The sequence below is a fragment of the Falco rusticolus genome, chromosome 9 (assembly GCF_015220075.1).
Source record: "Falco rusticolus isolate bFalRus1 chromosome 9, bFalRus1.pri, whole genome shotgun sequence".
NCBI lineage: Eukaryota > Metazoa > Chordata > Aves > Falconiformes > Falconidae > Falco > Falco rusticolus.
In genome coordinates this window covers 24,848,512-24,875,361 of record NC_051195.1, presented here as the reverse complement: position 1 = coordinate 24,875,361, position 26,850 = coordinate 24,848,512, and positions in this window count along the sequence as shown.

Here is a 26,850-nt window from a genome sequence, read left to right as displayed (position 1 = left end):
CAACTGGGACCTGCTGTCAAGGTGCTCTGGGAGCAAGAGCTGACAGACAGAGGTATGGGAAACCCAGCATGGACATCAGGGACAATCGCATTCGCCGTCAGGGTCAAGTTAAGTGCAGCAAAGATTTGGCCTTAGCTGGAATGGCCTAAGGGAATTCTGGGCTCCAAGTCAGTTCGGACCTGATAAAGCAGGCTATTGCTACTGACAGCAGACCTGAAGTGACTTCCCGGTGAATTCTTGCCTCCCTCCCCAAAAATGGGACAATATCCATCTCAGGCTGAAGGGCAGGATACAGGATACCCCTCCTGGAAGGCCACAGCTTGCCACATTAGGACAAACAAATACAGCTTTTCTTCTTTCTTTGCTCCTTTAGGAATATTCTTAATCAAAGTAGGTGTGTAAATCCATCAGTCTTGTCTCTGTTGTAGGAGCAACCTGAAGCACAAGCCTGAAGGGGAGCCCAGAGAGTTCCTGGAACCTCTGTCTCTGGAGATTTTCAGGACTCACCTGCTTTAGCAGGGGGTTGGACTACATGATTCTCTAGAGGTCCCTTCCAGCTAAGTTCTTCTGTGACTTTAAAAATCTCCACTCTGGAAAATATCAAAATTAGTCTTCTCACCAGAGCCAAGTCCAAAGCCAACACACAACCTGGAGCACCAAGGTTTCTTCTATAACCTCAGATACTTGGGAAAAAAAGCCTTGAACTCCTGGAAGGGTGGAGGAACCCAGCTAGAAGCTGTGGCACGCTGTTGCTGAGCGTTCCCTCCTCTCCAGAGCAGCTGCTAATGACTCACTCACCTTGGAAACACTGCCAAGAGCCATAGGAGCCATAGGGACTGGGAGAGAATTCCTTTCTTTTCTGCATTCAATAACATTTATTGAATAACAATGGTACCAGCTCTGAATCACTGCTCCTGTCAGCAGTCAGGTGGTGCATGAACGTGCTCCTCCACCACTTCCAAACCTACCTCCTTGGCACAATGGTCATACTAAAGGGTTCAGTGATTGAACCCCATTTGTCAAAAAAACATCCGGAGATGAAATCTAGAGCTGAGTGACAGTTTCATTTCAGATACCAAGCACATGAGAAACTTGGCTAGGTTGAGGTTTGAACAGAAGCAAAGCTGTCTGAACTGTGAAAATAGGCCATTTGTCAGAAGGCATTTTGCTTGGGCCTTGAACGGCAAAATGCTGTACGCGCGATGGTTTTTATGACAGGCCCACACTACCACCATAGGAAAACAATCTGTTTTTTTAAATGACTCCAAGATAAATCACAAATAATGTACTATTATTGATTTATTTATATCTCAATGGAGTATTTGAGCTATAAATTACGGTTGAATAAACATAAACTGTGCAGAATTTTGCATTGTTTGAACTTGTCAATGGCAGGTCTTTCTTGTGTTTTCATTTTAATGTAAATCAAACTGTGAAATGTATGGATGCAATTTATTTCCCGTTATGTTTATTGGACTTGGGAATGACTTATTAACCAGAGGCTTTACTCAAATTCTCATTTGATTTCCGTGGATTTGACTGCCCAGCCTCTGTGGAGCTTTCATTGCTTGAGCGCTGCAGACCCTAAATCTGATATAAGAGACAACAGTGGTTTTCTCACAGTGCCCTTGTGGAGTCCTGGAGTTAGACTCTAATGGGAAGCGTACATCCTGCAGAGCACAGCTCTCAGAAGAAAGGGCTGGTGTCTGGGTGAAATCCCTGCTTGGCTGCCAAGTCTTCCCTTTGTTACAGCAGGGCCAGGAGTTCAGTTTCTATGTGTAATTTAACTCTGCAGGGAGACTTACCTTCCACAATATACTGTAGATCCCTCTGGTGTCAAAGAAAAGACTGGAAAGATTCAAGAGAAGATAGTCTTCACGCAATTTTGAAATAAGGGACAAACCCTAATAATGCTAACCAAATCCAGATCAGCGAGGACAAAAAAGGTCAGTCTCAGGATCTGATGGTCTGTAAAACAGTGGGGGTGTTTACAGCCAATGTAGCCCACGCCTGTTCATGCCATGGCTGATGAGAACCTCTTTCTAAAATGGACCGGACGCAGCGACAGAGGTGGAAAGGCAAAGACACAGATTTTTCAGTCCTCCTTTGATTTCACGAACTGAAAAATCCTGACCTGACATCTTGACAGTAGTTGCCCTGATGGTTCTTTTCCAAACTCAACACTTCACTGAGTCCCCTATGGGCCTTGGGGAGGTCCAAGTGAAATCTTGTCCATAATGAAGTCAGTCAGAATTTTATCTTTGCCCTACAACAGGCTTCCCATTGTGACTCTGAGGAAGTCTCTCATCACTTTGTACCTCAGTTTCTCCAGAGAATATAAACATTTTCCTGTTTGACTGAGGTGTCATGAGGAGAAACTCCTGGTGCCTGGGGACCACTAGCTGTGACGCTGATAACAGGCACAGGAAAATCTATGTGGGTCACTGGACACATTCCATTCTTATGACACTTGAATCCAAAAGAGCATTTAAATCAAAACATCACTGGTTAAACTCAAAACTTAGTGAATGGCAGCCTGTAAATTTCTTAGCCTAAATTATTAAAAGAGCATTGTATACTTTATTACTGCATGTTTGAAAATACTCATGGGGTCTGCCTCTCCTTTTAGCCCCAACAACATAAAGTTGGAGTCGTTGCCTGACTCCAAGGCAGTTACTCCAGATTTATTTCAGGGTAACTCTGAGCAGGATCCTGAGCTTTGTTTATGATTTTTCATTTGTATTTTGTGAAAACTTAATAAAAATCTTTTAAAACTGAAAACCATGGTTCCATAAACCCTACATATGGGATCTTTAAACTCGGCCAGCTTATGAACTTAACCCTGACTTGTCTTCATCCTCTTGGCCTTTTCAGCAGCTAGCATTCTACAGCCATGTCTGTATTTGCAGAGGTCAGAAAACACTTAGACAGCCAGCTCTTTCCTTTGCTTAAAACAATAACAGGAATGTATGACAAAACTGAACCACAATGTTCTGAAATGGAAAAAAATATTGTAGAAAATGAGTCTGGATAAATGAGAAAATCCAACTTAATGCCTGCAAATTGGATAGCCTAGCCAGGTTGAGTAGGACATGGCTTTAGGTAACACTAGAACCCATTTACAGGTGCTGGTACATAACTAGCACCTTTTTTTGAGTTTCTATAAATGCAGTGGGAGAATTACATGTCCTGTCCTAGATGTTCTTCACTCAAAGTTCTGTTTGTGACTGGCTCTATCCATGCTAGTGACAGTTATCCAGAGATTTTAAGGCATGAGATTTTATAATAGTCTATTCTGAACTGCTTGAAGGGGGCCATGGTTTTTTCCACAGTGATTTCCACATTAGATTCACCAACATGTGGCTGATACAGGGTACATACATCTAATGCAAAGTATCTGGGTTTGATTCAGACACACTGAGGGACATAGATTTGACAAGGTACTACATCACCTAGCAACTTTTTCCAAGATTTGACAATCCTCCCTGTTAAAAATCATCATGTTTTTGAATATACCAGTGCAATTTCATTGATTTCAGTGAAGTTCCTCCTGGGTAAAGGACACTTTGAAGAATGGGAGGATAGAAAGATTGTTTTAGATTCAGCCCTGGGATAAGACCCTCTGGTTTAAATTCAGTAGATCTGTGCCACTTCTTATCTCCTGAGTATCTGCCTCCTTGCTTTCCTCCTGAGCAAAAAAAAAAAAAAAAAAAAAAAAAAAAAAAAAAAAAGGTGTTGTCGGCTGAAACGTTAAAACTGCCTAAGAAGAATGTAATTAGTTGAGAAATGAGCAAACAGATCTCTCCAGAGGCTTTGAAAACCTTCACTTCAGCTTTTTCAGGAACTGTAGAAGAATGAAAGGAGTAAATAAGGGCCTGATCTACATCCCTGGAAGCCCAGTGCCAACACATCCCAAGAAATTCAATATTAGATTTGGAAATTAAGTAGAATGAAATAATATGAAAAAGATTAACTGAAGATGCTAGTTAAATGGAGAGATGGTGTGCATTGAGGTATTCCTCAGTCAGCATCAATGGAAAAGCACTGATCTACCCCACAGGAAAACTGGCCACAAAAGCACCAGGAGCCACAGGAGAGCAGCTCCCTGCTTGAATAGTGGGAGCTGCTGTCCCCATGCATGGATGCTCACAGGGATGCCCCAGGCTCATTTTAGTGCTCCTGGGAAGGCTTGAGCTCTGCATACCCCCAGTCCACCACGATCCCCACCCAGTGTTATCAGCATTTCTGGCGCTGTTTGGGGAAGCTCTGAGTAGTGCAGACTGCCCAGTGAAACCGCTTACTCTTTGACAGCTGCAGTCAAAGGTCAAACAAATAGCAGGAGACATCTTCTCAATGTTGCAGATGGCAACAGGAAACCAAGGTCTTGATCTCTCTGGGTGATGTAGACAAGTGCTTCCCAAACTCTTGTATACCTCATTACAGGCTCCTTAGGAACCAGCTTATACCATTTAATTCTTCCTAAGGGAAGGTCTGATACAACAGGGCCTTCATCTACTTTAGCACCACACAAGCACAGACTAAATGGCTGAAGAACTGTAGAACTGCCTATTTCAGAAAGTAGCTAACAAGAGAAACACCAGTCTAGGGTATGGGAGAGTGTAGTGGGGCTAGATGGGTCACTGATACTGGCTTGGACATTATTAAGCACTTTCCTTAATGATCTGGAAACAAAGACATGAAAATCTGGATCAGTTGTTAAGGTGGGACCATTTAAACAAAACAGAATTGACTAGAGATAAAAAAAGATGCCTATAGAAAACGTAATTATTTGAGAAATGAGTGCCAGGCACCTCCTGAGACCTTGGAAGTCTTAAACTTTTTCCATAGACTAGAGGAAGGCAGGCAAGCAGTGCAATAGAAAAGGCAACAGGAAAGCAGGGACTTTACTGAAGGACTATACAGCCAGAGCAGATAAGCTCAGCCTAAGCTACACACATGTTCCTCTGGCAAAAAATATCAAATGCCATGACTCAAGGTGCAACCAGAGGAAATGTGAGGCATGAGAGAGATGACTTTCCCCATGTCTGTAATAGTCACATGCTACGTCACTGCTGTCAGTTTGGGTGTCTTTCAGAAAATGATGCTGGATGTTTGGGAAAGACACAGAAAGGAACCACTGAAATAATTTAAGGGCTAGAGATAACATTGTCCAGCATAGGTCTTGAAAGATGTCACCAGAAGGGGAAGCCTACAAGCTGCAGCCCCCAACATTTCGTAAGTAAATATTTTCCCATAGCAAGGCATCTAAACAAATCCACATAGGATCTCAAAACGAAGATTTAGCAGTGATTTGATTTTGGTCTCTGAGTATCCTCACATGGAGGATATATCAGTCAATAACAGACTCTTTTAATCTAGAATGTAAAACAGTAACATGAACCAATAGCTGGCAAATCAAAGCCATATAAATTCCAGTTAGAAATGTAGCCATAATTTGGGGGGGGGGTTTATCCATATCTGTCATTAGATGTTGAAGAAAATGACTTCAAAAATTGGAGGATGTGTCCATCTCCTGAAGTACTCAGATCACAGCTGAAACCCACCCTGGAAGAGACAATTTTTGCTAGCGCAAATTACTGAACTCTGTCCAGGAGTAACTGTGCAAAATGAAGTGGCCTGCGATGTACAAGAAATCAAACTCAATGACTCCCTTGCAGGTTCAGCAGTGTTGCAGTGAGGTCAAGGCAACTGTTTTTTCAGTCTTTGGCAGGCAAGAGCAGGCAGTTGAGCACCACATACTGCCCGGCTGGTGGGGTCAAGATTTCCCCGGAAGGATAACTGCCCCAGTAAGTACTCCAATACTCTCATAATGCTCCCCTCCTATGCATTCTGTCAAGTCGGTTTTGAGCTACAGTAGACTGACTTTGAGAAACAAATAATTGCTCCTCCAGCCTACGGTCTGTGGTCTGGTTTTGAATCAATCAGTGCAGCACACAGGTGGTGGAGGGAAGTATTCTAGTCCACAGCAGGAGGACTAGGCAAGCACAGCCAAAATAAGCTTTTATGTCCCAGCTGACATCTGTGGGAATGGACAAGTCTTTCACTGTGTGGGACATACACGATTTATATGAAGGGATCCCTAAACATTTTAGTATTCATTATTTTTAAGAGAGGCTGGATTCTGCAAGGGGGAGGGAATGTGTTTTCATACCTTGAGGACATTACTCCTTTATATGACACCAATGTTTTAACTACTCATTTATTTTCTCTTGTCTAGTGGAAAAGAAAGAAGAGAGGGAAGCATTTATTTATCAGCAAATTCTTGCTGCTTTTCTAGGGAATCAGAAAAAAATAACAATTCTTACTCAGGTTGGTTTTGTAAGATCCTCCATGCATGTTATTTTTTGAGGAAATATATGTAATTTTTTTTCCTGAACAGTGGTTCATGGACTTCTAATCTTCAGCTGAATCTGTAAAGGTCTTACAGAACTGCTGGGTGACATGATCCAGACCTTAGGCCTTACATAACTCAGACACATTGCTGATTGAATATATATAGTCACAATGTATTTTGTACATGCAAATTAGGAATATAATGAAAACATTTCAAATTATGAGGTTGGAACACCATTTTTACAGATGGCTTTTTCTGCCAGCGGGCAATTTGTTCTCCTCACATAAACATTAGGAAAGTTTAAGCATCTGCTCCTAATTAGTTCCCTTGCATGAGTTACTGATGCACATAACTCACACTTCCCCGTGCTCATTGCTGAGATTTCAGATGATTAGTTTGTTTGCACACTGCTCCTTTGAATTAGACAAAGCTGAAGACCTGGAATCACAGCTGTTCTCTCTGCACCAGAAATCAAACCTAATTTTATTGGAATGAAGAAAACTGCCAAGATCAGATGACCCTGAGAAGCTAACACAAGTTAATTGGGCCCTAGCTGACCCTAATATAACCACATCGATTTGGGGGAAATCTGGCCAGTATTTGATTAATTTATTTACAGAACATGTTGTTTGAATGATTTTTCTTTACTAAAGAAGGTCTTCCTACCCAGAAAATTGTTTGCGCATTTTATCCCTCAAGCCATCATGGCTTCCTCACTAGACTTGGGACAAAGCCACGGTATATCTTTGAGAGTACATTCAGCCCTAACACTGCTCTGCAATCTAACACCTGAGCTTTAGATCCAGAGCAAATTAGGTTTTGGTTCTGGCCATGGTATAAAACTCTGTCATATTAACTGACATGAAGAATCGACACAGTCATCCAGCAACTCTTTCTCTGCAGCTGACCAGAGCACTGTATGGTTTGAACCTTTCCATGAGCCCTCACTCAAATTCATCTTTAAGGTCTTCAGTGATGTCATCAAAGCTTTATGCATTCCTTCAAAGCTTCCAGAAATGTTAGCTCTGGAAAGAATTTTCCTCGAACTATTTATTCAAACAAAAATAAATTATTAGACTGATTTGGAAAGACATAAAACATAGAGTCCCAAGCCTCCCTGTATTTTAGTTTCTGACAGAAATATCTCATATGCCTTGTACCAATATGGATCCAGTTAACAGAAGCGTAGCGAAGCTCAAAACCCCTCCTGTCTGTAAGACAGTACAGCCACATTCATCCACCATCCATGATCATATTGATCAGCAACATATTCAAACTTCATTTGCTGAAGAGCTAAACCAAAATGTCATTTCCTGTGCCTTGCATCACATACATGGTATCTTTTGACTTTATGGTTCATAAAGTAGCACAAAGGAAAGGAATAACAGAAGCTCGGTCTTTTTGTGACTCTTCACATTTTAGCATCAATTAAAGTGTCCACTCTTGTTTATACTTAAAAAAAAGTGTGACTCAAAGATCTTACAGTCTAATGACACAGCAGCAAGAAACTAGATTTTAAAGTACATGGATTTTTTTACTACACCTGTCTCAGAGACCATTTCTTTGCAGTAGTCAAAACACTTTCCAAAGCACTTAAGTATCATTAACCCCATTTTTAATATGCAATAGCCCCAAGAATGGAAGAACGGAACATACTTATCCAATATCACCCAGCATACTACTATTGAATCCCAGTCATTCAGAGCCAGCTTCAGCTATCTGTTCTCAGAGAATACTGTTTTTTTTCCAAGAATGCATAATCACCCATATGCTTAAGTTTTTTTCCAGAGACGGGTGTTTTCTTAATCTTACCCAAATACTTGAACACAGATAAACTAGGCATGCTGCAAAAACAAAAGCACCAGAATCAATTAAATCAGTTGCCCTTAGATTGTGTCTTATGGATGAGTGACTTTGATATCTAAAATTTTATTGCAACTGAGACATCTGTAAGAGTTTTTCCCCCATACGGATTCTGTCATTTTTAATAATGTGCACTCTCATTCTGCTCTTTTCCCTACTGTCAAGTCTTCCCAACGTAATTTTCTTCCACCTGGCCATCTGCTTTTAGAAGCTTACTTATCTTAGACACCTTTACTCCTCTGACAAATCTGGTGGAAGTCAGCCAATGAATTCAAAAGGTGTCAGGGACACACACAGGCACAGACATGCACACACAATCCTCTTTTCGGCAAGAAACCAGGGTTCATTTCCTTCACTGAAAAATCTAAAAAATTATGTACAAATAAACTTGCCTTCTACAATTATTAAATCACTGTAATAATTAACTGAAAGTTGGAGTGACTGGTATTTCATTTTAAAAGACTGCAACATCTTCTAAGCATTTACTAGCATCTAGACTTGAGTCCATTAACACACTTGTTTAATACTGATGTGAACTTCACTGACATCACAACATTCATATATGGTACATGAACACAAAATCAGCCCTATTTAATTATATGGACAGTAGGACAGTGACTGCAGTGTGTAGATATCCACTAAATATTTGGAATAGGAAAGAAAACATACTATTATTCCTCCTCGATAGACCAGTGCAAAGACCACCGAGTCTGTTTTTCAAGGATCTAAATAGTCTTGTGCTATTTATTTTCTCAACAATGGGGTTCATCCTTTTTGTGTGGTCAAGTCTGCCTGCTTATGAAAAGGAGAAATGGTTCAGATAGAAATGCGGTTGTACAGCAGCTCTTTAAATGTTCTTTGATTGTGAAATCCACTCTGCAAACAGCCTCACAAAGGGCCAGAATTTCAAAGCTCATATTCAGCTTTGCGCTATGTGGCAAATAAAAATGTTGGGATGTGATCTGGACTGTGTGGTTAGAGGTTAGTGGAAGTTTCTGTTACAAGAACTTAATTTAAAAACACCAATTAACTGAGCACAAAATACTTTACATGAAATACTGCCAGTTTAAAGACTTTCACCCAAACATGCATTCTTGACACATCTGGGACCAGAGATTTCCACAATTGTTCAGTGAAATGGATTCTCTTAGCAATTTCACAGCTAGGTTGTCAGCAAAAATAACAAGCTGTCGATTTTGGTGAGCAGATTCACCAGATCACTAGAAATATCTCTGAATTTGGGGTTTGGTTTGATTAAGGCTGAAATCAACTTTAAAAACGTATAAACATTTTGGCAAGCAGGAAGACAGGTTTTGTCCAGCTCTAGTGTCCATTTTCACCATGGGCTGACCAAATCTTGTCTTAAAAGTATCTCATCAAATTCAACGTCAGTGTACCCATTTACCTCTTTCAGAGAAAATAAAACATTTGTTGCTGCAAGCTGCTATTCTGCAGGCAAGATATCGCCCCCACCTTCTTACTTGGTTTTCATGCAGTGCTTACTCAGGCAAAGGTCCCATTGACTTTTGGTGGGTGACTGGTACACAAGTAGGAACTTCAAGATTTGGCCGACATATGTTTTGTAAGTAAACGCTAAGGGAAAAGCAATTTGATCTCATTTCAAAGCCTGGCAGAATGCAATATAGCATAATCACTAAAAAATCTAAGACAGAATTTCATCAAGCAAAAACAAACACTGTTCAGAAACTCAGCAGGAGACAGCCAGTCCTGAGCCTACAGTAATTGCAACATTGAGAATAGGAGTAAATTCCCTGAAGATGCTCCATACAGTAGCAAACCATCTGTCTAAACACTTGCAGAAAAGGCTCATGTTTGAAAACCCTGGATCTTGCCAAGGCCTTTGCCATTGGCTTTGGAACTGTAATGACATGGAATATTCACAGATGTTCTTTCCGAATGTACCCCACTCCCTGTAAGCAGATGGATCTTGGAGACTGCAAAATGAACTACCAGGAAAGACAACAAAACCTTTTTCCGCCTCCTGTTGCCTTTCTCTACGGTAGGGACCTAGGCTTCAAAAATCAATTAGCGTTTTTCTGCTGATGGGCAACAGTAAGGAGAATGTCTCCTTCAAAGACTGACCATCGCTGAAACTGACCCCCACATAGAAATTTCATCAAGGCGCCCTTACATATGGCCCTGGACCACCAACCCTATCCTTCAGAACAAACATCTGTGATTCACAGCAACTCCAGAGAATATTTTCTAATGTATCTTGGGAAAATTATGACAGCTGTTGAGATCTAGCAAACACTGAGGCCTGGGTATTTGCAGAACAAGTACAGCTCATTACTAATATATCTGAAAACTCCAGGCCACGGCAGGGTCTTTAGTGAATGACACAAGTTTGTAAAGCAGAAAATAATTCATATCACAGTTTAAAAGCAATGATGCTTAAATTTAAGGGTCAGCTGCCAATCCTCTTGTGAGCTCTATTTTTCAGGGCTTTAGAAGAATAACTACACACAACGTCAAGTTGACAGTCTCAATGATTTTTCAAACAATGGATTAACTTTCTTATGCTGATTTCAACACTTACATTAAGGTTTAATGGGAATTTTAGGAGTTGTGAAAAGAAAGCCCATTGAGAGGCATATAAACTGGAATCTGCTTGTCCCTGTACTCAGCACAGTGTTCAGCACCAAAGGCAGCTTCCTCTGCTTCTGTACCACTGGGCTTCACCCCAGTGAAGAAAAAGCCATGAATAGGTCCATCCCTATGATGTCCTGCATGTGGCCCTTAAAGGAGATATATGAAGATTGACACTACGGGAATTTCATGCTGTGGAAAATCTAAACAGAGAATTTCACTTGCAGTCAGCTGTCTTCTCAGCATCTGGCTGATCTCCTTGAGTTGGGTTTTCAAGCCCCACCTACCTGCACAGGCTTCCCTTGCTGGCTGGACTGTATCACCCACACTGCGTCGTGCTCTCTCCCTGTAGTTCAGCTGCACAGTTTATTAATTTTCAAGATGCTCCACTCCGTGTTTTCCTCCGTCAACAAACCAAAGCTGTGCACAAACGTGGAGGCCTTGGCTCAGGAAGAAACTCCAAACAGATTTTTGCACTTCATCCCAGCCGTGCGAGGAAGGGAAGGCGGTGCTCTGCTGCGGGGCTACCTCCTGTTGTCATCTGGCTACTGTCTGGATAATCCTGCTCTGAAAGATTCACCTCAACCTCCACGTGCTGCAGTGTAGTTGTTTGGTTCAGGGCTAGCCATATGGCACTTGATATATCAGTAATTGGTGGAGACAAATGTTCCAAGCATCAGCATCTGTGTTTCATAAAGAAAGATGAGGATCTGATAGAGTCAGCCTGCGGGACCTCGAGAGAACTGACAAGAACCATCTAGGTAACTGCAGCACAGCATTTTCCCCACCTTGACAACAGGGAGCTGTCATAGCTGCTTTATGACCCTTCTCAATGTGGTATCTCACTGCCTCCCAGTTTTTACTGATTGTTTATTCAAAATACTGCTTTGAGGCAAGAAGTCTTATGTCCCTATTCACACACCAGGACAGCGAGGCCCAGGTCTGATGGTGAGGAAGCACCAGGACCCCTAAAGGTGCATTCACATATCTGTCACTTAGCTGCCTAAGCCAGCACCAGGCTGCGACCTCCTAGGAAGGAACATTAGCCACATCAGTGCATCTGCCATATAGTGGCCATAGGAAGGCTGCAAGGTGTCTGAGAAATGGTGGAAACCTTGGCCAAGACACTGTGGCATTCTCTAAAGGCTGAGCTGGAGCTTCTTCCCAGCTTTACTCAGGAGCTCACTTAAACCTGCCCCCAGATCATTTGGGCACTAGGTAAGTTTGCGTTCACACACATGCTTGAATTCATACTTAAAATCTAAGCAGAGAATCATTCAATCATGCTCTTTTGGAAGGTGTGTAGCAGAGCAGGGATCTGGACCCAGGCTTCTCTCCTGTAACTGGTCTTTCTCCCTATATCTTGCTTTACTCTTAGAGGTCTTTTCCCCCCAATAACTATTTTATTTCCAGTCACAAAAAAAAAAAAAAAAAAAAAAAAAAAAAGGGGGGGGGACGGGGAGAGGAAGAGCAGGAGGGGTTAGAGAAGAGGAGGAAAAAATGAGAGGGAAAAGCAGGATAACATAGGAAAAAAATTTCAAACTACATCATTTCTGATAATGTTAACTGAAAAATTCTAAAAGATCAAAAACTATAACATCTTGAAAAAATAACACCAGTGCTCTAATATTTTCATTACAACAACCATTGGGGTTTTTTTTAAAAAAGTGAGAAAGAAAACTGTGACCAGCTCCCACCAAGAGCCTTTAAAAATTTCTTATGACAAGGATTACAGCACATTTATGAGGTGGCCATTCCACATGCAATCAAGCCAACTGGCTCTTTGTGTTCCTAATAATAAAAAAGAGGTGCTGCTACACTAGTGTAATATTCCTGATGAGAATGCTGAGATAAGTTTACTTTCAGTCAGGTCCTTCTCAAATAAATTTCATAAGCTATGTTTGCCCATTTTACTGCAAATGATCTGCTTTATGTCTCCAATGAAAAACATGGTTATAAGTAGTCTTCTTTACTCCTGTTTTTATTTAACATAATATCAGAATCAGTAGCATGGAAAGTAAGGACCCAGGTTATGTGTCAGGAGTCTTGGAACACAAAACCTTGCTGTGGACTGATAATATCTTACTGATTCTTACCAGTCTCCAAGACTCTGTCCACGACCCTTCTGCAAAATAAACTTTATAAAATCAAAACTTGCACCCTTCTCAGAAGTCCAGTCCCTTCCTGCGGAGAACACTGCTTTTGTGATAACCAAAGGAATTCTATATTTAGGGACAGCACTTGCTCTTGACCTTCAGAGGATTGTTTCCATTGACACATGCTGAAAAGAAAAGGGATAAAAATCCCCTTTGGGATTTCAGTTCAGATCCTACAGTTCCAATATGAAATCTAAACTGCCCCAAGCTGCTAGTGTTATAATATCGCCTGCTAAGTATAAAGCAGAAAGGGGAAAGTCCAGAAGACGATACTTCATTACATGGAAATTCTTTGAATCCCAAAGCCATATGGGACATGAAAAGCTCTCCCCAAATCCCTCTCAGATCAATGGAATTCAATTGCTGTACAAAACTGATATTTGGAAGAAGAAGAAAAATCTGATTTTCTGCATTTCTGGGAGCCGGGCGCTGACTGAGGTTCATTTCTAAATAGAAAAATAGCTTTTGTTTTAGAGCAAGTATAAGAGCCAGGAGAAAAATCTCTATTAATCATTTGATCAGCAGCTTTCTCAGTGTATTAGGCTGTATGCCCTACTCCAGTTTGGTGAGATCAATGCTTCCCTGAGACCAATGCTTCCCAGTCATAAAAAATACTTTAAGACCTTTTGAAAATCTGCATTTTATAGGTAAAGTTTCACAAATAGCTCTAGATTGTGCAAATTAGCACACACAAATAGCACATTATGGGAAGCCCTGCTCACAGTCATCTTGGGTTTTGTTCTCTTCTGAAGAACAGTAGCTGTAGTAACCCCATCAAAAAGTCTGTTGCTTACACAACTCACCAGGTGTAAAGGTGCAAATTCCTTTACAGACATATGCAGGAAGTAGCTCATACACTAATGAATTTGTGTAAGTTATTAATCGGTCCATTATGAGAAATCAACAAACCTAGAAAGATGATGTCCTTGGTCCTGGAAAAGTCATGGACAGAAAAATGCATTTGAAACATTTGAAACACCATTTTCCCACCACCACCTTGAGTTCAAGAGCCTGTTCTGTTGGGTTGGGAAAAAGGATGCGATCCCAAGCTCCCAGATCAGTGCCTGTTCCAGAAAGGACATGACTTTGCTTTAGGGCTTTCTTGAAAACCAAATTTGGAAAAATTTGATTTTGTCCCATGCCACCCTCAAAAGCTGGTGTCTTTTCCTACATTATAAACACTTTTCACAGGATACACAGACTGACTGTTTTCCACCCAGACAACACGAAGGCAGGATTTGGTAAAATACCATAGTAACATACTAACTTGCCCGCCAATGCAAGTGACCCACTTTTTACCACAAAAGGCATTAAAATGGCATGACATTTTAATGAAACTTTCAGAGCACCTCTCTAGTAGTTCAGGGGGGAGTGTGCTGCAATTTTTTCTTCCATTTAGCTGGAACAGCTCACTCAGAGGAATAGCATGCTGTGCTTGTTGGCCTCCTTCCATTCAAGGTTATGAATCAGAGCTGTGTTAATGAACCCAGAGAAATCTCCCTCATGCTGAGCGCAGCAGAAGACCAACCAAGACTTTATTGTCCTTGCTGTCACTCTCCTCTGCTAGGCTCAAGTTAGAGGCTTCAAGCCCTGAGTGGCATGCCTGTTCCCAGAACACATTCCCCACTGCACAGAACCCATATCCAGCACAAAGGCAGAATGCAGCATGACCAGCGAGTGTGAAGCAAGATCTCTGCTTGCCATCACCTTGACTTTTTGATGTGCCGCAGAGAGATGTTATTCATCCATTCTATTGCACCCTGTGGGTTTGGATACACCTACCATCATTGTACCATCTGGTAATGATTTTCTGCAAACAGCAACATCATATGTTCTTGCTGGGAGTTTGTATGAACTACATGGCTCTTGCTGCTCTCCATTCAGGAAATACCTTCTCTTTGGTAAGATCAGTGGGCTAAACCTTGATGTTGACGTTCAGCTCTTTTACGTTATGCAGAACTCTGACTAGCCATGGTAAGCATCTGCCTCAGCCAAGATGAAATACAATCACCAGACCCTCTCAAGTTGCATAATAAGGGGCTCTTATTTTATGTCAAGCTTCTTCCGAGCAGTTTTTCCTCAAACATGAAAGGAGGATATGCAGATAGCTACATGGGTGAAATGTTCCCCGTGTAAAACCAGGCATTTCAGGAGACTGCATAACCATGATCCAATTTTTGTGGTCCTTTCCCAGTTAGGGGTATCAGGCTCCATCTTCCATCACCTCAGACTGGGCAGTGAGTGAGCTGGAAGCACCATGGCTGTCCAAGGCTTTCATTCTGTTCTGATCACCTCTGATACCAAAGCAAAATTCACATTGCAATAGCACAGCTGGTGATACAGCAAGTGAGGCTGAGGAGAGACAGGCACACAAACCCCACTTCCATGCCATAGGGGCAGAGGGCAATCATGAGGAGCAGTGAGCAGAATGATGCATGTTCGGGCAACTAGAGGTAATTAATCCATGGCTAGTCTAACAAAAGGACTTGGTGGGTCATCTGTCTCTTGAAGACTTTGAATCAATATATGATATCTCTCCTTTTAAAAAAATGTGCTTCTACTCTGCCGTGACTCAGACCTCATAGATGAATCACAGGGTATCCCAGATGTATGCTATACAGAGAGTCCACCCAGATAACCATAGAAATCCCTATGGCCTTAAACACAATGCATCAGGCCTTGCTTAACCCACACCTGAATTATTTCCAGGGCCAAAGCCAAACCACTTGCACAGCTCAAACACATTTGAACCGAGTTGTGCCTGCTTACATCATGTGCCTGCACCCCATGTCCACAGAATATCTGCTGGGTTTTTAACTTTTCCCAAACTTCTGAAAAACTTCCAGGCACCACAAAACTTCACTTCTTCCAGCTGAATCAGTGACTAATGAATCCTGTCCAGAATCTGTCCATTAAACACCCAGGTTTCTCGATTGTGCTGACCTATTTACACCCAAGAGTTTATTTTAGCACAAGATTTTTTTCCTCCTTCTCCAATTTCTTATTTTTTTTCTCTAAACAGAATTTAAAAAAACCCAAGAAAGTCTTTGCTGCTATTTGGTTACTCACCACATGCTGAGTTGTTTCCTGTTTAAAGAGAAAGACTCTGTGTGTATATGTGTGCATGTGTGTGAGCCAACAGGCTTAGAAGAGCCAATACCCAGGCATGAGATTTTTCTGATATCTTGACCCAAACTAGCACCAAACACAGCTTGTGCGCTGCAAGCAGCACTGGGCAGAGGTCCCAACAAATGCAAAACAATATTTTTAATTCATCTGGGGGATTTCCTGAAGCAAACCTTGGCATGGAAAGAGCAAGCTGCAGCACAACAAGAATGGCGATGTTTGTCTTTGAGGAGGGTTTAGCCAGCGATAGATGGGTTTAGTGGAGTGCAAGCTCTTCCCAAAGTTTGTCCCTGAAGCGAGGGTGCACAAGGTGCAATGGGACAGCTACAGAGCATGAGAGAGAGGCAATTAATATCAGATGGAGGGAATGAAGGACTGCTTTCAACAGGCCTCTGAAGCTGCATGGAAAGAGATGGGAAAGAATGGCTGCAGAGAAAGCTATGCTGCCCCTCGTAACAGCTGCAGAAAAAGGGGCAGGGAAGAGTGGTGTGTCTTGAAATCTAGATTTCCCATTATACAAAACATATAATATATACACGACCCTGAAAAAGAGGGTCATACGTGGAAGGGAAGGAAAAAACCCAAACTAAGAGTCAACAGAGACAATACTGAAAAAAATCCTTTCCGTTCTGAAGGATCACCATCCCTCACAATCTGATTGTGGGTATTGTGAAATCTGGTGATTTTTTAAAAGTCCAGTTTGTGAAATCCCAGGATTTATGTGTGAACCTCAACCAGCACTCTCTTTCTGTTTCATGGAGACTTCTCTCGCCCCCATGCTTAGAAATGTAACCTAAAGGCTCAGAAATCCACTGCAATGAACAGAACACTCATATCTCCACTGTTGTAAAACTCATTTCAAGCCAAGCTCAAGACTTTGCAAGGCTCATTATTTAGCAGTAGTGAAAAATGGGAAGCTGAACTTTGCTCCCTTTTGACAGTCAGGGACTTGCATATCACTTTGGCAAAACAAAACAAGCCTGAAAACAATACGATTAGGTAAAGCCTTTTCTATTAATGTCTCAGCAAGAAATACTCTATGGCAGAAACAATGTACTAATCTCTGATCTGCCTCTAACTCTATAATATCACTCCAGGCACTATATTAAGCCTTATTGTTCCCTTCAGTAAAAGGCAGCTCTGTAACTGCGTTTCTGGAGACAGCTTCACATAATTAGAGACTGAATAGCTGTAAGCATGAATCCTACAACTGGAAGGGAATGAGGATTTAGTATGGCCCTTCCTAAAAGACAGAAGACATGAGGATAAAGGTCAAGTACTTTGAACCAAAGGCTGAGAAAGAAAACCAGCTTCTTGCTACCGTAGGAAATGATAACGTTATGTCTGTTTTGTAGATCTGCTAAGCTCTTTCATAAATGAATGCAGGGTGCATGTGCTAACTTGCATGCCATTTTCTTATGAGGTTCCAGTTTGCTTAATTTCTGTTGTACTTATGGTAGTAATTGTAGTCCAGAAAGAGGGTTAGAGAACAATGGACCCTAGAGAGTCCTTCCACATTTTCAAATGTGCTTTTGTTGTAAAAAGTAGGAGAGTATAAAGCAAAAAAAGCAATATGAATTCAAAAAGAGGGGCTAGCACTCTCAGTTCCAGAGCCTTGCCCTGGCTTTCACAGCTGCCTACAGTCAGGCATATCACTACTTTGGTGCCTTAGTTTCCCCAGAAATAACTGTACCTCTGTGGTAGGGAGGGCGTTAAATCTGGCTAGTGCTTGCAACCTGCCATGTACATGGGAGGTACGGTTTGGTAATTGCATTTGCTACTCATAGGAAGGGCTGTATTTAAAAATACAAACTAATTTTCAGATATATACATAACTATTCTTACTCAATCCCGACTCCTCTGAAGTCACCAAATACATTCCACTTTGATGTGAATATAAGCAAGATTTGGTGAAACACCCTTCCCCACAAGACACCAATCCTTTCCTGGTGCTGACTGTCAATCTAGTCTTGACTCGGGGAATCTCTTTTCTGCGGACTGCTCTAATCACAGCACTACTGGATATTGCACATGTATTTTCAAAGAAAAAAAACCCAAAGAATATGTCCTCTCCTCTCTTTCAAGGTGCGCTTGCCTTCGAGGGAGCAGACTAGTACGAAGGAAAAGGCTCACATATTTAAGGCTCACCATTCTAGTCTGGATCCCATTTGGAGGCATTAGACACTGGATAGGGAGTTTTGGCAGGTAACATGAGGTGACAGTTACTTACCTGGGTAGCAGGAAGTAACTCTGGTTTGTTCCATGGGAGTGACCAGAAAGGTAGCAAAGAGCCCCCAAACTTACTGGAATTAACTAGAATCAGGGATCATTGCAAAGTGCCTTAAGTTCTTCATTTCCAATATAAATTGGTCCACTGCTGCCCTTTCAGCTGAAGAGGTTTCCTATTTCTAATCAAAAGGAAAATTCCAGAATAAAAGCAGAGCAAAAAGCTGCCAAAGTCTCAGCCAATGCTGCATCTGCCTTTATCCTGTGGGTTCATCCAAATCTCCCACAGAGTAATTGAAATATCACTATATAATGAAGCTTATAAAACTTTAATATAGGATTTATACTTTTTCATGCCTATTATTTCCAAAGCTTGCCTCCAAACCTTGTCAATAGGCTTCCCCAAGGGTATGCGTAAGGATCTCAGCTGCATCTGATTTGACTACATCCTAATGAAAATGGTGAGTTGATCAGTATCTGATATATCTGAGTAAATTACATCTGACATTTACAAGGAAATAATACTGTAAATTCAGCCTTAGGATCTAGTAGTCACTTGTAAAGCAAGAATTGGCATTGGCAGGCTTATGTTGATCTAGAAATTTCAGGGAATATAAGAATTCCTTCAGCAGAAAAAAATCTGTCTGCACTGGCAGTAAATGTTAAGCACCCAATGTCAACCAGAAATGAAATGCAACGTAATTTAACCCCACCCCTAGAGATCTGGCGAAAAAGGAAAACTTTTGCAAGTTGAAGAGTAGATACTACCCCATTCTCCGTTATTGCATAATACAACCCAGCACACATATGGTTCTGCTCAGTGTTTATCAGACAACACAGATCATTCCACAAGCGGGAAAGAAAGTCCTAGGAACAGACTGAGGCAGGAAAAGGGAGATATGTGACAAGCTGAATTGCCTCAAGATGAGCTCTGGGAAGTAGAGGGCTGAACACCATCCCTTTCCTGAGACAGCTGTTGGGCAGGGAGGATCAGGTTTTTTTCAGGGTTTCATAATGCAATGCCATTTCATTACAACAGTTTTTCTCCCTAGGAAAGAGTTCCTTCTTGTAAAGTGTCCAGCTTGAAGTTTCATCCTCCTCCAAACTGCTCAAATTTCTACTTTTCAAAGTAGCTTTTAAATTCCAAATTAAAGCTAATTGTAGCGGCTGGAAACCCTTTATAAATATCTAGAACTAAACCAAAACATTTGAAAATTATCTAAACAAAGTGCTGCACTTGACCCCAGCTTTACTGCTCTTTTCCAAATTTTCAGTTCACCAATATTTTTCAGATTTTGACTTTCTGGCCTCTGTCAGGACAAAAAGGTTTTTCTAGTACTTTGGAAATCCTCACAAACTGAGAAAACCATTTCCAGCCTAGATCTAATGCCAGTCCCTTGCCCTTCTCCCTATATAATTCTCAAGTGTCAAGGATGTTAAATAAGAAAAGTCTTGGCACTCAAGAGTGTGCAAAGACTGTAGCTGTAGTGGGGATGAAGGAGAGGGAACAAGAAGGAAGATGGTGTCAGACAAATTGCACCTCCTGTGAACCTCAGCCTTGCGTGATTCAGTTTACTTGCCACCCTCAGTAAGTCCCTGCTGAAGCCAATATGAGAAATCTCCGAGGGCACCATTGCTCGAGGCCACTCGAGGTCCTGGTGGAAGTTCCCTTTGCCTTCTGCATTTGATCCCATATGGATCAGCCATGAAGTTTAGATCTCAGTTAAGGTCAGCCTCACCCACAGACTCATTACTTGCTCTGGGTCAGAGCCATAACTTTAGTGCCAATTCTTACTCAGCCAAAACTCTCAACTGACTCCCAGAAGACCTAACTGCACAGTATGTCTCTGCCATCACTCATAACACTTGCAAAACAACCATGACCTTAGAAAAAATACTGGGTGCCCTTTCGGATTTAGAGAAAACCTTCTTCAGAAAACAGTCTTCATTCACATCACCCTTGCCTCTCCAGCTGCAGTAGAACACCATGCCCAGCTTATCCAGCTATCACAGGCCTCAGTGGGAGGAGGACAGGATCACACAGCCACAAAACTCTGAAGCATCTCCCAGGTCAGATTAATGCCATCTCTGCTCCCCTCTCTTTTGCTGTGCTGGCCAGTACAACAGGCTAGAGAGCAGTCCTCCAGCTGGAGACACGTAAAGGAAGGAAATGTGCACAGGCTGTGGTTCACACACACATCTCTGCTCAGGGGGCTCCTGCCCCATGAAATCAGTCATGGACCAAGATGGAAGAGGTGGGGATTCATCTGACCTGGCTGTAGCCATTTAGAGTGAAGTATATAACATAGGCCATGCTTTCTCGCTCAACAGTCAAAAGAGTTGTAACCTCAGGAGAGCAGACACTTCATCTCAAAAACATCATCTCCTTGTCCAGATCTAGTCATGCCTGGGAGACCAGCGGGGCCATGGCTTTAGGAAACACCTCAACATCACAGCAGTCCAGTGGGGAGAGAGGTGATGCCAGAGATGCCTGTGGTGCACTGGGCCAGGCCGCCTCGGCTCCACTCCTTGCCCCTAGGTATGCCAAGAGAAACCAGCCCAGCAGGGGAAACAAACCCAACTCCAAACCAAGAGCACCACTTGGCACAAAAGCAACCAGAGGAAGAGGCGGGGGTGGGATGCACTCCTTGAAGGCACATAAAGCACATGCACACAGCGCAAACCGCACAGCCCAGCACAGAGCAGGGCCACCATGGCTCAGGCTGCCGTCAGACCAGCGAGATCAGCCCCAAACTGACACAAGAAATCTGCCACATCTCTTACTTTTGCTTACAAGCCCAGAGCTGAATGCCCCACATGCAACGGGACAGGGTGCAATGCAGCCAGCGTGAGCTCTGGGAACCATCTTGTGTGAGCAGTTCCTCCAAGGCAGGACACACTGTTTCAGCAGTTAAATGTGAGGGGGAACAGGCTGTTTGTTCTGGCATCTCATGCACCTCATTAAGCCAAAGAAGCAGCAGACACTGGAAGTGACCTTTGCAGCTCCCTAGTGCCTCCATTTCTCATCCTCCCTAGTGCCTCCACTTCTCACCCTGATCTTTGTAATGACTGGAGCTGTGTCTTAGGCAGGCTGAATCTAAACAGACTGATTTTCACCCCAGACATCTTAATACTACAGCAGAGCTCAAGGCAGCGAGTGACTGTGAATGCTATGAAGTGCCTGTGTGAGGTTTAGAAGGAAGGAGTTCTGTGAGACCTGGGTGTGGAGAAGTATGTGCTTCTCACAAGTGTGGCCAACCCTACCATTCCAAAACCATACTTGAGATCCCCTGAAGAAGGTGCTTAAAAATCACTAGATTTATCAGCATAACAGTAATGTTTCTGGGATTATTTTTATTTGCCTTCTGGTTTGGGGGCTTTGTAGATCATACTTGTGTGTACTTTTTTCTGCAACCATAAAACCTAAAAACCATGTTGAGATTTTTATTGTTCCCATGAATCCAGGAGCTGGACGTTCACAGAATGTTCATGGGACTTGCGCTAAAACTCATGAGCTAAGAACGCATAGGCTTTTGCATGAGAGAGGCTGTTGTGTTTTCCTAAGCAAATATTGTCTGTATAACAATAGGGGAAGAGAAGCATGTGAGAAAGATGTTGTAAGTTAGGATGACGTGTCTGCAGGGGAGATGATGGGTACGTAGGGGATTGTTGTACTTTAGGACCATAAGTACATCTCTGGCAAGCGTGTTTTCTGAAGTGTGCCTGGTATTATTTTCTTTTCTGCAGAGTGCAGAAGTGTATGAACATGGTTTGCTGGTGATTTGCTAGCTGCATATGGGAGGTATTAGAGAACACAGAAATACATACAGGTATTTGAGGTATGTGGGGGCTACAGGGACAAGGCTCTGATCAGGAATAGACATGAATGGAGTTGGCCTTTGGGTTAATCGAGACATAGAGTAGATTTTTCTCCCATGGGCTCTTTGAATCTAAATTACAGAGAGGATTCAATCTAGTTGAATCAGCTAGTGCTGTCTGGTGGTTAGTGAACTCTAAAGCTAGAAAGTATAATACCAGAATCAGCTATTTTTGGCTGTTCTGCATCCTTTTAGTCCTCAGTGCTGGCAAATCCATGGCTTCCTTTAGTAGGCCCACCTGCTAATAGGGACCCAAGCGTCCTGAATTCAAGGCACCTACAGTCTTACACTGTCTGGCCCTGAGACACCCTCCTCATTCCAGGAGCTCGCACGTGCTGTGTAACACACAGACACACTCCTCACAATGGCACAGTGTCTGTCTGCAGGGGCAAATCCCATCACAGCCTCGCTGAGCTCCTGGAGCCACCACAGCCAGAGCCAGCACTGTGCTGCTGCACAAGGCAGGGGCAGGCAGCCAACACCACCGTGCCCTATGAGCCTCAGAGGCACGATGCTACTGAGGCAACGCTGGAGTATTGGCTGCCCTGAGTAGCCCCACAAGCATTGGCAGCAGTGTCACAAATGGAAACATTCAGCATTCACGACATTGTAATCCTTTAACGACCACTTGAACTTTCAAGTGACACTGCCTGTTCAAGCCCTGGAGCCAGATATTTGGTTATCCTTATCTCAGGCACATAACTACCATGCTATTATCAACCATTAAATTGTCTGATCATTTTTTAATATGCCACCAACACAATTGACCTAGTGACCCCTCCCCTGCAGCAAACATCACAGGCAAAAACCTTCAGGAGACCCCCCAAGAAATCCAGCACTAAGTAAACTGTCCCACTCCAGTTTTCTGGGCTGGCTCTACAGTTCAAACTGCTCAGGGTTTAGCTCTTTGGAAGACCTGTTCTCAGAAATGCCTGGCTCATCTTCCTGTTGAGCTACAGTACTTAGTCATTTATTATTTGTCTTGTTTTCTGCCTGAGGGCCAGCAGCTTACTTGGAAATTAAGGCCTAATTGTTTTTCAATACCTATCACTTGGTGAACTTGGGTTTCTCAGCTAGCTGTTTTGGGATTTTCATTGGGAGCACATAGACATGACCACCAGGAGCATAAAATACCGCAGACTTTCACATACCCACCCAAGATCAGTACTCTTTTAGGCATGTAGTAAAAAGGACTCTGTTGCTGATTAATCACCTGATTAAGGTTCTGAGCTTGCAGATCTCATTTTTTTTCTACTGAGCCATGCTCTTTCCCTTTCTTTCTGTCAACATAGCTGTACTTGAAGCCTTGCCCAGTGTAAGCACAGCTAGGTTCTCTTCACAGGCATTGCTTCAGTGATCATCAGTGAAACAGTGACCTACGGGATTACCTAGAGTTCTTAGCTTCCACAGGACAAACTGATAGTAATAACTTAGAAATGTTGTAACAAACACAGTAAGATAAACATTAGAAGAAATAAGATGTCTGCATGTGCATGACACTCCCAGAAGCTCCATCAAGACCTTATATATTGGAGCCTGCAGCGATCAATGGTGAAAAATAACAGTAATGTTTCTATTACTTCTTCTGTCCTAATGTTCGCTCCTGACCTTGCATCAGGACCTGAAGCAGAAATGTCAAAAAGAGCATGAAATTCTGCTTTGGAGGTGGGCATTTCTGTGATACAGGCAGAGCTGAGGAACCAGGGCTCTGCAGAGCTGGAGGCAGGGTAGCTTAGCCTGTCATGCTGAGAGCTGAATTTGCACTTCTCAAAAACACAGCGGTGGTCTGTGCCAAAGATAGGGAGGAAGAGCTATATGAAGAAGTAATTTTCCAGTGAGTTACTGTTTCAGTGACTCAGTCTTTTTACTGGTGAGCATGGAATGGCTCTCAAGTGATCCCCTTAAACTGATGGGCAGCTGTTTTTCAGCATCAAAAAATTTCAATTACAGCAAAATTCCAGGCATGACCCTTTCCACATGTATTTTGGCTCCTATATAAATCCTTTTGGCAGCATCAGAAGGGAGGAAAAGGCTCTTTGGTCAAACAGTTTAAAACTTATTGTGTTTTTTTTAAGTAAATACTTGATAACATCTATTTAACACAAGCTCTATGTGAGTACGTGTATACAGAAAAAAAATCTGTGTGTGAGAGATATAAGACTATAAATAAGGCTGGTTTGCAAATTTCCGACTAAACAAAGTTTCATCAGTAAACACTGCTTCCTTGAACGTTTCATCTGAAGCATCTCACATTTGATCAAGTTTTGTTGAAGTTGAGACAAAGCTAGGTTTTAAGAGATTGATGATGAAATAGTTCTCTATTGCTAAGCAGCTCCAGATGACTTTCATTTCTCAGACTTGTTTTCAGAATGTCCAGTACACAACAGTAAAGAACAAACTGGAAACGGAAAAATAAGCGTACCCCAGAAAACTTTCCCAAGAGCCAGAAATGCTGATTTTTGATCACACTTAACAACCATACCTCCAGTTGTGATTTGAGAAGTTCCCATCCTTGTTCTTGATGCCTTAGAAAGGTGATGTCAAATATTACTAAACAGAGAGCAGTTATAATAACAAAGTATTGTAATTTCTGCCAAAAAAGTAAAAAAAAGCAACTAGGTGGAGGTAGGAGGAATAAACAATTTGGCAAGTATTTTCTAATTCTTGCCTCTTCAGTGTCACTGTGGAAAACCAAGACAGACTGGTGTATTAAATGGAAATAGCTGCAAGCTCTTTGTTTATTTATACTTCTTATTTTTGACCTCTGACAAAGTGGTCAGTGATCCCAAAGACACCAAAGACACCAAAGAAGCAGCTGTAGCCGATTTTTTTTAGCAGTGACTGGGAATTTAGAGGGACATGCAATTTAAAGTATATCCCAGTTACCAACTTTCAGAAAATGCTGAGAAGTCATGCCCTGGAAATCGATGTCATTGCAGTATCCCCATTCAGAAACTCAAACACCAAGGCATTCAAAATCACCACCACATGGGTTCTTTGTAGTCCTGAAACCTCAGTCTCTAATTAGGTTGATAAATAAAAATGTGTAAAATTTTCTGTTTTTAGAAACCACTTTCTAAATACTAACTTGGTTAATCTCCTAACCAGATACTGGGAAATCACTTCCTTCTTAGCTAATCACCTAAATCACTGATAAACACAACTCTGCAAGAATGTGCCTCAATCACTCTGGGAACTTTCAACACTATTTCATGCAAGAATGTGCCTCAATGCTATCGTTGTCACTCTGCATCATATATGTAAGTGTGTGTGTGCATGTACACACACACACACATACATATATATAAAAATGTGGTGCTGGAAAGAGCCAAAATATGCCAAAAGGCTATTCTGACATTACAAAAAGTCTTAGAGGTATATGTGGTAACTGTGAAACAGTAGAATTTTTCTTTCTTAATGTACCTCAGCATCCATATCTGCACTTCTTAAATACTATTTCAAGCACTGACTATGACTTTGTGTGTGCATACATGTGTGCTTTGTTTTCTTTTCTGAGTCATTAACTGGAATAAGTCAGCTCATGTGCAAAACATCTGTTTTTCAGTGAAGTCCTGCTTTTCCTCGGCTTAACAGCTGCATTGATTGAGGCATGAAGCTCTTGCTGAATTGTTCACAAGCAGTATGACACAGGCAGAACAGCAACCTACACTCCTTTTCAACCTTGGTTGCTTTTCTTCTGGTGCCAACTCAAAAAAATTAACATCTTGAATGATTGATAGCATGCAATCAGCTGCTGCCAGGACTATTACCATCTCTAATTCAATGAGGGAGGAGTGACCCAGTCTTGTTTATACTATTGAAATCTGTCTGGAGTGCTTTGGCTAGGCTGTGAAGGCTCAGTCCAGTCCATTTGGGGATTTATGTCAGCATTTCACACGTTCTGGGAAACTTCACTCACCCTGTAGACAGTGCCTCTAGCTCTAGAAGTTAACTTGGGTTATAGAGTATCTATGACAACCAAATCATTAACCAAGGTGGTTTCCATCTCAACTCTAGTTTATGGCTGGTGTTTATTATTTCTAGGGCACCATAGGTATGCACAGCATGTTTTATGGCCATGCACAACGTGGAACCTAGAGCTCAATTCCAGCAATCGGGTCCGCTGATTGCTCTAGCAACCATTCTTTGTCTGGGAGGGCTCTGTTGGAGCATCAGTATCTCTGCATCTTGAGGCAGGATCAGGTAGAGCACTAGGCAATAGGCAATGCACAGATAAGTGCGGGTCAGGGTAGAAAGAGGCTAAGACATGAAATCCTGGAGGTAGTTTCAGGTATTACTCTGGTAGTTGCTATCAAATGAAATCTTCACTTAATTCTTTTTTAGTTATACTAATGCCATTGAGCCCAACTAACATCTGGACTTGCCTTGGTTATGCCTGTCTCTCACCACGAATGAAAAAGGAGACAGAGGCAACAGAGATCCTAATTTCAGTAACTCAGTTAAGTGTCTTTATTTGGGCTGAACAGATGCAGGATGTAGTACTGAGGAGCCTGGAGAAACACAGGATTCCTTTGAGAAAAATCAGCACAACTACAGATGACCTCAGTGTAAATAGAAAGATGGGGAGCAGGCACAAACAGACAGGGCATTTCCAGGAACTGTGAGAATGACAGGC